General features: G+C 44.4%; 1 protein-coding gene across 2 annotated transcripts in view; it reads right to left on the reverse strand.

The window, feature by feature from the left end:
- Nucleotides 1-4,806, reverse strand: part of KLHL5 (kelch like family member 5) — a 58,571-nt gene extending 53,765 nt beyond the window's left edge. For both annotated transcript variants that reach the window (XM_069856186.1, XM_069856187.1), the window contains exons 1-2: nucleotides 4,718-4,806; nucleotides 1,660-1,752 (exon numbers count right to left, since the gene is read on the reverse strand). The gene's annotated coding sequence lies outside the window, so the exon portion shown is untranslated. The remainder of the gene's footprint in view (nucleotides 1-1,659; nucleotides 1,753-4,717) is intronic.
- Between the last annotated feature and the right edge of the window lie 3,362 nt (nucleotides 4,807-8,168).

Raw genomic sequence — 8,168 nt, forward strand, 5'->3', positions numbered from 1 at the left:
TTTGCAGCATAAGGCACTGAAAGCACCATTCTGCTTTGCAATACTGAAGTACTTGGTATTGATGAGAGAACTGCAGGGCAAGAACCAGGTCTTGATTTGGTCTTATGTAAGCCTGCGTTGAAAGAAAACGCACAGTACACGTCTGTAACACCACATACTCTCCTGTTATTGGTACTGATGATAGCCATAGCTTGGGCCAGTGGTTTGACTGCCAATTCATTGCTAATGTCTGTGCCACTTTAGTAAACATAAACTTGGAGTAAGCTCCCTAGATGTCTTAGAAGCATTTTCTTCTTTGGGATGAGAGAAACAGGAATACTGAAGTGCTATTTTGATATTTGTTTCTAAGTGTAAGAAGCTTATACGGATGAATTTCATTTAGCCCATACACTCACTAGACTGACTAAAACCACATTAGGTTTTTTGTGCAACAATGTGGGGAAAAGCGAATATTTGAAATACGAAGAAATTTATAATTTATACAGAAAAAAAACCCCTGAAATTTCTCCCAACAGTTTAATAAGGAGCAATACAAAGAAATAAGAGGCTAGTAATGAACTCAAATTTTAAACTTCCCAAATTCATGACTGTCAACTCATGAGTGTGATGGCCATGCACAGAAAATGCCTGAAGGAAAGTAAGACCTTGTAGTAACTACACCCAGAATTCTCAAGTACTTTGTAATCACCCTTAACGAAAACTGGAGTTTATGACTAATAAGAGGCAGAAAAATACATAACAGAAGAAATTAAAACACCTTTAGTTAAAAATGTTATGTATATGGTAAATTGCCAATGATGTGACAAATGATGACACGAACAGTGAGAAAGATCATCTTTGTTCTATATCTGTGTCATAACATGGATAAATTCTAGACAATAAAGGAGTATGTTTCTTCAACAACACTCCCAAAGCAGAGAGAGCTCACAGTCAAGAAAGCAGATTTTTTCATTTCGGGAATACTAGGTCTTACTAAATTAATTGGACTACTTCTCATCCTCACCACTATTTTTTCAGCAGTATTGTATTTCACAGAGAGTTCACATAAAGCTAGATCCTTGCATGTATTCATGTTTTCAAAATTCTTTTATCCCTTTGCTTTGTGTAAATGTCAAAGCTATTCCCTTAGAAAATTACTTTAGCTTAGAACAGTCTTTCATTTTTATTTTTTTTTAAAAGAAAAGTAGTAAGTGAAAGCCAGTCAGTATTACTAGAATAATGAGATCTGACTGTGCAGTTGGGGGGCCTCTATTCAAAAGCATTTCTCTGGAGCTGTATTTTCTCTTACAAATTCAGTATCAACTTTTCCTAGTTTTTCTATAATGATTAAAAGATTCAGAGGTAGAGGCTTCTCATGCATTTTGAAAAGATTAAAATCAAACTTTATAGTAATACTGACAGTTTTCTATAAAGAATGCTTTGATAGAGAGCAGAAGCGATGAAATCACATAACAATGTTCCAAACACTAGGATTTTAAGTCCACAAAAGCAAAGTCAATTCCTGCTTGTGTACACTCAGCAGAAGGAAGACTTCACAAGATGTATAACCAAACAAAAGGTGAAATTTCAGGTGTAAAGAAGACCCAGTACCTTTGTGGGCTAAAATCACATTTCTCATAGCATAACTTATTGTCAGAATTGAATAAATACAGTAATTACCTGTAACACTGGAATGATCTCTAGGTGTTCAAAGAATCACGTAGTTCCATTTGTCTTCCTCTTTCAAAAAACATGAGGTAGCAGAAAAAAAATCTAGAGGCAAAAAAAGAACAGTGCAAACAAATAAGAACCAGCCATTAAGGGGGAAAATAAATCTTGAAAGCAGATTTCCTACTCTATTCAGACAGAACTTCCTTCCATTAGTCCTGTGATTCCTAAACTGTCTGAGAGGAAGGCGATAAAGTGTGTCACTGCACAACTGTCACCTTAGTTCCTTCCACAACTTCAAATTACATACACACACTTAAACTCCCATGAGGAACTCTTCTGCCACATGAAGCACTTAAACTGAACACTGTTGCCAAAGAAGAACTTCATTGTACTGGTGAACAAAGCCAAGCACCACCACTAAAAAGGCTTCAATAAATGAAGTAGCTCCATAAAAATTCACACTTACCATTACAGTGGTTCTCAATCCTTTCCAATATACAGGTTACTAAAAATTTTCCAGCTAAAGATATCTACTCAGAGAATCTAGCTTGCTGAAACAGTACTTGTCTACTTTTGGCTTGGCACTTGACAATGAAAGAAAATGTCGCCCCATAGGACACTTGCATGCATATGTGACACTTCATATTTGAACTCCTATGGTCTGATTTTTTTCTGCTAGCTGCAAGAAACTTCTAGCTCCCCGAACAGTAATATCACCTCATTCTCGCATCTAGAGCATGAAACCTCACATTTCCCCTATGACTGTTCTTTAAGGCCGTACAGCCAATTAGTACATGTATTTATGGTCAGCAGTTGTTTTGTTGCCAAATTTGAATTAAAGGTTTCGGTTTTATGAAAAAAAGCCAATGGCAATTACGTTTGTAATTAATGCATTCTTCTACTTGGTAAGTTGGCTATAATTACAGGAAACTTAACTGACAGGGGAGGAGGGAAACTTCCCCTTGTAAGAGTTTTGTAAGGGAAAAGTAAAATTACACTGTAATTTCTTAAGAGCTGCAGAAAATTTCATTATTGGGTCATGTCATGTCTGACTAGGTAATCTTTCCCACATCATTAAACAGAGAATTACATCAAGAAAACCACAAAACATCAACACAATCAAAGAAAAAGATTTTTAAAAGCACTGGTGAAAAAAAAGCACAGAGCTAGAACAAGTTCATCAGTATCAACTCCCATCATTAGTAACAGTCTGCAATTGACCATAATTGTGTAAAGGAATATTTTTTTACCTTCACTCAAACTATTTTCTATTTTAAATTTGCAGTCATTAAATTTCTGTGAAAAACAAAGTGTGAAAATCTACTGCCATGGACCAAACACGCTGGCTTTGGTAGTGGACCTGCCCATCCAGAGGACAGACTTGAGGGATGGTTCAATGAAGCTGGCCCATGGCAAAGGAAAACTATCTGAGTCAGATTAGCATAATTATTATACTGGTTCTGTCCTGCTTTATGCTCCTTAGCAAGGAGAAACATAAGATGGGAGCATAATCTCCTCTATAAGGAATGCATTTTTTTAAAATATTCATCCACGTGCCTCTGGAAATTCTCACACAAGGATGCTGTAAGAATTAATTGATAAGTTTTTTCTGCAGCTGGTTTGTGTGTTTAATTATCTCATAATATAAATCTGTCTCGTATCAAGCGATAATATGCAGACAATCTCCAGACAGGGATGAATAACCTGAAATAATAAACACTCTCACAGAGTTGTGAGAATTTATTAATATGCTTAATTAACTTGTAAGATGTAGTCGTCTTAGGTCAAGAGAAAACCTGAAGGAAATCTCCAGACATGGCTGGGTAACCTAAAAAAAAATAAACATTCTTTGAGGACTTACACAGTTCTTTGTCTAAAACTAGTATATATACCCACTGCTTTTGTAAGATGGGATGCCTTTTTTAGAAGGGCAACCAATTCAGCAATGAATTATTGTATAATCAAAATATCATAGCCTTTGCTTTGAAGACTGTATCCTTTTAAATGTTTTACCAGTGAGTAAGTGTTTCTCGCAGTACCTTCCAGAGAAACGAACCAAGACTCTTTTGGACAAAATTAATGAAGTGACTATGAAAACAAATCCCGTGATCCCTTTCTAAAAAGGATCCATCGCCACAATCGCCACAATTATAGAATCACCAGGTTGGAAAAGACCCACTGGATCATCAAGTCCAGCCATTCCTACCAAACACTAAACCATGGACCTCAGCACCTCGTCCACCCGTCCCTTAAACACCTCCAGGGAAGGTGACTCAACCACCTCCCTGGGCAGCCTCTGCCAGTGCCCAGTGACCCTTTCCGTGAAAAATTTTCTCCTAATGCTCAGCCTGAACCTCCCCTGACGGAGCTTGAGGCCATTCCCTCTTGTCCTGTCCCCCGTCACTTGGGAGAAGAAGCCAGCTCCCTCCTCTCCACAACCTCCTTTCAGGTAATTTGTCTGAAGTACAAAAGCTGCTCCGACGTGGCCATAAGGTCAAGTAAGAAGATTTGAAGCGATTGTTTTTACTTGCATCTGGAGCTCGGCTGACACAATTCCCTAGTTAACTTTTCAGTAAAAGAAACCACCAAACCCAGGCCTCCCGCCGCCCCCTGCCCCGACCCGACTGGCGGAGCCGCGGCCGGCGCCGGTCCGAAGCCCAGAGCCACCACGAGGCTTTAAGGGAGAACATGAACCACTAAGAGACACAAACAGCAGTCGTTTCATGTCCAGCGCGGACACGTCCTCTTTCCCCCCCCGTGCAAGGGCAGCCGCGCTGCCCCCGTTCGGGTGGCTTGGCCGCCGCGGCTCTGTCCGACCGCCCCCCAGAGCCATCGCTACTTCTCCGCTGTTTTACACCGCGGCCGGGGAGGTTAACAGAGGAGCCGCCGGGCGGCACCGGGAACCCCCGCGTGTAAACTGCGCTCGGACCGGGGCAGCCCCTGTCCTCCCGTCCCGTCCCGTCCCCGCGGCCCCCGCTCCCCGAGCCCGCCCTCCTCCTCCCCCTCTGTTTCTCCTCCCCCTCCCGGACCCCTCCTCTCCCAGCCGAGCCCCGGCCGCCCGCCTCACCTCTGGCGGTCCGGGAGGGGGCGGAGAAAGGCCAGAATCGCGAGGGAGGCCGCGGCGCCCCCGTCCCCTCCCGCTCCGCCCCGGCGGCGGCGGCGGCGGCGAAGGCTCCCGCGTCCCCGCCGGCCCCTCCCTGCGCGCCCGGGCGGCTCCGGGCCCGGGCCCGGCGGCGGGACACGCCCCCCCCTCAGGACACGCCCCCTCCCCAGGACACGCCCCTTTCCACAAGGCACGCTCCCTACCGCAGGACACGCCCGCTTCCACAGGACACGTCCCCTCCCCGAGCCACGCCCCCAACAGACCACGCCTCCTTCCCGTAGACCGCACCCCTCTCGTCTGGTCACGCCCCCTAAACAGACCACGCCCCCTCCCGCACGCCACGCCCCATAGACCACACCCCTCATAGACCGCGCCCCCATGAACCACGCCCCTCGTTGACCACGCCCCCTCTTATGGCCATTGCCCCTTCCACCGACCTCACCCCGTTCATCTGGCCACGCCTCACAACGGACCCCGCCCCCACACAGACCACGCCCCATATAGACCACGCCCCCCGTAGACCACGCCCACCTCCCGCCCCCAGGTGGTGTGTCCCCTGCGCGCCCCCTGCTGGCGGGGGAGACGAGCTCCCTGTGCTGGGGGCCTGTGGGTTATTCCCGCGCCATATTCCAGAATGACAAACCTCATCCTTTCCGTAGCTTGTGACCAGCAGTTCCAGGGAGGTTATTCTTCCTCTGTACTCGGCACTGGTGAGACCGCTCCTTGAATCCTGTGTTCAGTTCTGGGCCCCTCACCACAAGAAGGATGTTGAGGCTCTGGAGCGAGTCCAGAGAAGAGCAACGAAGCTGGTGAGGGGGCTGGAGAACAGGCCTTATGAGGAGCTGGGGTTGTTTAGCCTGGAGAAGAGGAGGCTGAGGGGAGACCTCATTGCTCTCTACAACTACCTGAAAGGAGGCTGTAGAGAGGAGGGTGCTGGCCTCTTCTCCCAGGTGACAGGGGACAGGACAAGAGGGAATGGCCTCAAGCTCCGCCAGGGGAGATTCAGGCTGGACATTAGGAGAAAATTCTTCACAGAAAGGGTCATTGGGCACTGGCACAGGCTGCCCAGGGAGGTGGTTGAGTCACCTTCCCTGGAGGTGTTTAAGGCACGGGTGGACGAGGTGCTGAGGGGCATGGTTTAGTGTTTGATAGGAATGGTTGGACTCGATGATCCGGTGGGTCTCTTCCAACCTGGTTATTCTATGGTTCTATGATTCTATGATTCCCGCTGCCCCGTCTAAATGAACTCAACCCGCAGTGACACCCAAAACAGCCGCCAGCCGCCCACCTGGCAGCCTGCGCTCACCCTCTGCTGGGCGCACACTCTGCAGCCTTTGCCAGCCTCGTTATGCAACGCTGTAGCAGGGACCTCTGCCACCCAGAGCTAGAATAATTTTCCAAATTAATAGACTGTGTGACAGTCAGATGTGCCTCTGACTGATAAAACTGATTTAAAGGGTCGCACGATCATTGCTGAGGCGTGGCAGCACGAGCTCGGTGCGGTGATGAAGCATATTGGGCCTTCTCTGCCTAAGTCTGCACAGGTATGTCCCCTCGTGGCTGCCCGCCCCATCTGCCTGCCTTGTCTGAGATTGGAAATACCAGCAAACAAACTCTCTGAGACTCATTTTGGAGTTTTAGAAAGCAAGCATCCCTTATCAGGCCTGGGCAACTTGAGGGACTGATCTCCATCAATCCTGTGCAGCGAGACAGGAGCTGGTTGCAGAATACATTTCCCACATACATGTATATGTATAAATTCTCCCAGAAATCTTATACGTATTCTATTACTTTCCAGGGACTAATTTTAATGTTATTATGAACTTCACAACAGTCAAAACTCTTGCTAATTTGGAGCTTTGGAGCCAGCTCTGCCTGGCCTTGTGTTTGAGATAGGGAAAGGCTGCAAAGGGAGGTGATGACAGAAGAGACATCTGTTCATCACAGATTATACTTTCGACAAGACATTATTGTCTCCAAAGAATGAACAGTGTCTGGAAGAGCGCTGTTTGAAAGAAAACACGTTATCAGATGGACATTATGTCTAACTTTCAAAGAACACAATTACTTAGACGAAACTTAACTTTACTTGAGCTTAAATAAAAAATATTCCACTTTCTGTAATAGTAACTGGTTCTTGTACCACATCCTGACTGACTTTAAACAGTTTAGCCAATTTTAACTAAATTTGGCTGAAGGATAGGGGTTTCAAAGTCGCTAGTTGTTTCAGCTGTGTAAAAAATTATTAGCCAGGTGGAGGGAAACGTGCCCCAAGAAAGGAAACATGGTTTTCACTTCAGTTGGCGGGTCAGGCCACACACACGCATGTGGTTCAGCTGGTTTACACACGCACAGCTGCTAAGGGGGATGGTGCCTGAAGTTTAGGGTGTCCCTGGGATGGATCATACGTGGGTATGAATTCAGAAATGGAACTAAAGTTTGTCATCACAATAGCCCTGAAATACAGCCCTAAGATATTCCCAGTCAGCTTACTGCAGAGTACTTGGAAACTTTCTTCTGTAGAATCTGAAACTAAACATGTTCCGTAGACTATTATTATATCAGGCTTAACTTGGATGTGCTCCTGTAGGGCGATTTCTGTTCTGACCTTAGGCACTACCAACAAGGGTTTGAATGTATCAGGATGGGATAGCTACACATTTTACTGGACGAAGTCCTCCTGCTAATTTTCTCTATTCCTTGTGGGCAGAAAGGATGGGTGAACACCATGCAACCTCAAGAGCAGAAAAATAGAAATAACTGGTACGGAAGATAATTAAGAGCTAATTTGCTGACAGATGACCAATATAAATTGCACAGTGGGTTTATTTTACTTTTAAACTAATACCTATGATTTTTTGTATCCTTATTACTTCTCTTGTACCATAATGTCAAAAAAATCAGGTCATTTTTCTTTGATTTCGTTACTTTAATTGCATGAAAGTGCTGCATTCGAATTGTCATATTAATTTATATATTTTTATACACATATATTTTTACATTCTTATTTTTTATGCATTTATATTTTATATTTATAAACATAAGTTTACATTCATTATAGCTCTGTTAATTGTCATTCTATAGAATGAATACTGTATTTGCTTCCACCTGGCTTACTCATCTTCTGAGATAAATATATGACAAGAAGGGTGTTTCAGGTTTGCAGGACATTTCTTGTTTTGACTTCAACATCATTGCTGCATTTTGGTAGCACTCAATATTTCAGCTACATGGGAAGAGACTTTTCTGAATTAATTAAATCTTTCATAATGTATATACTTTGAGTCAAACTGGTTTTGCATACACATCATCCAGAGTACTTTTATTCAGAACTTTTCAGAAACGTTCTTTGAAGTCTTAGCTGTAAGAAGAATGTATGGAGTATCATGGTGGTTGTCAGAATGAAAAACTTCAC

Source organism: Phaenicophaeus curvirostris, chromosome 4 (genome assembly GCF_032191515.1).
Source record: "Phaenicophaeus curvirostris isolate KB17595 chromosome 4, BPBGC_Pcur_1.0, whole genome shotgun sequence".
In the NCBI taxonomy this organism is placed as follows: domain Eukaryota; kingdom Metazoa; phylum Chordata; class Aves; order Cuculiformes; family Cuculidae; genus Phaenicophaeus; species Phaenicophaeus curvirostris.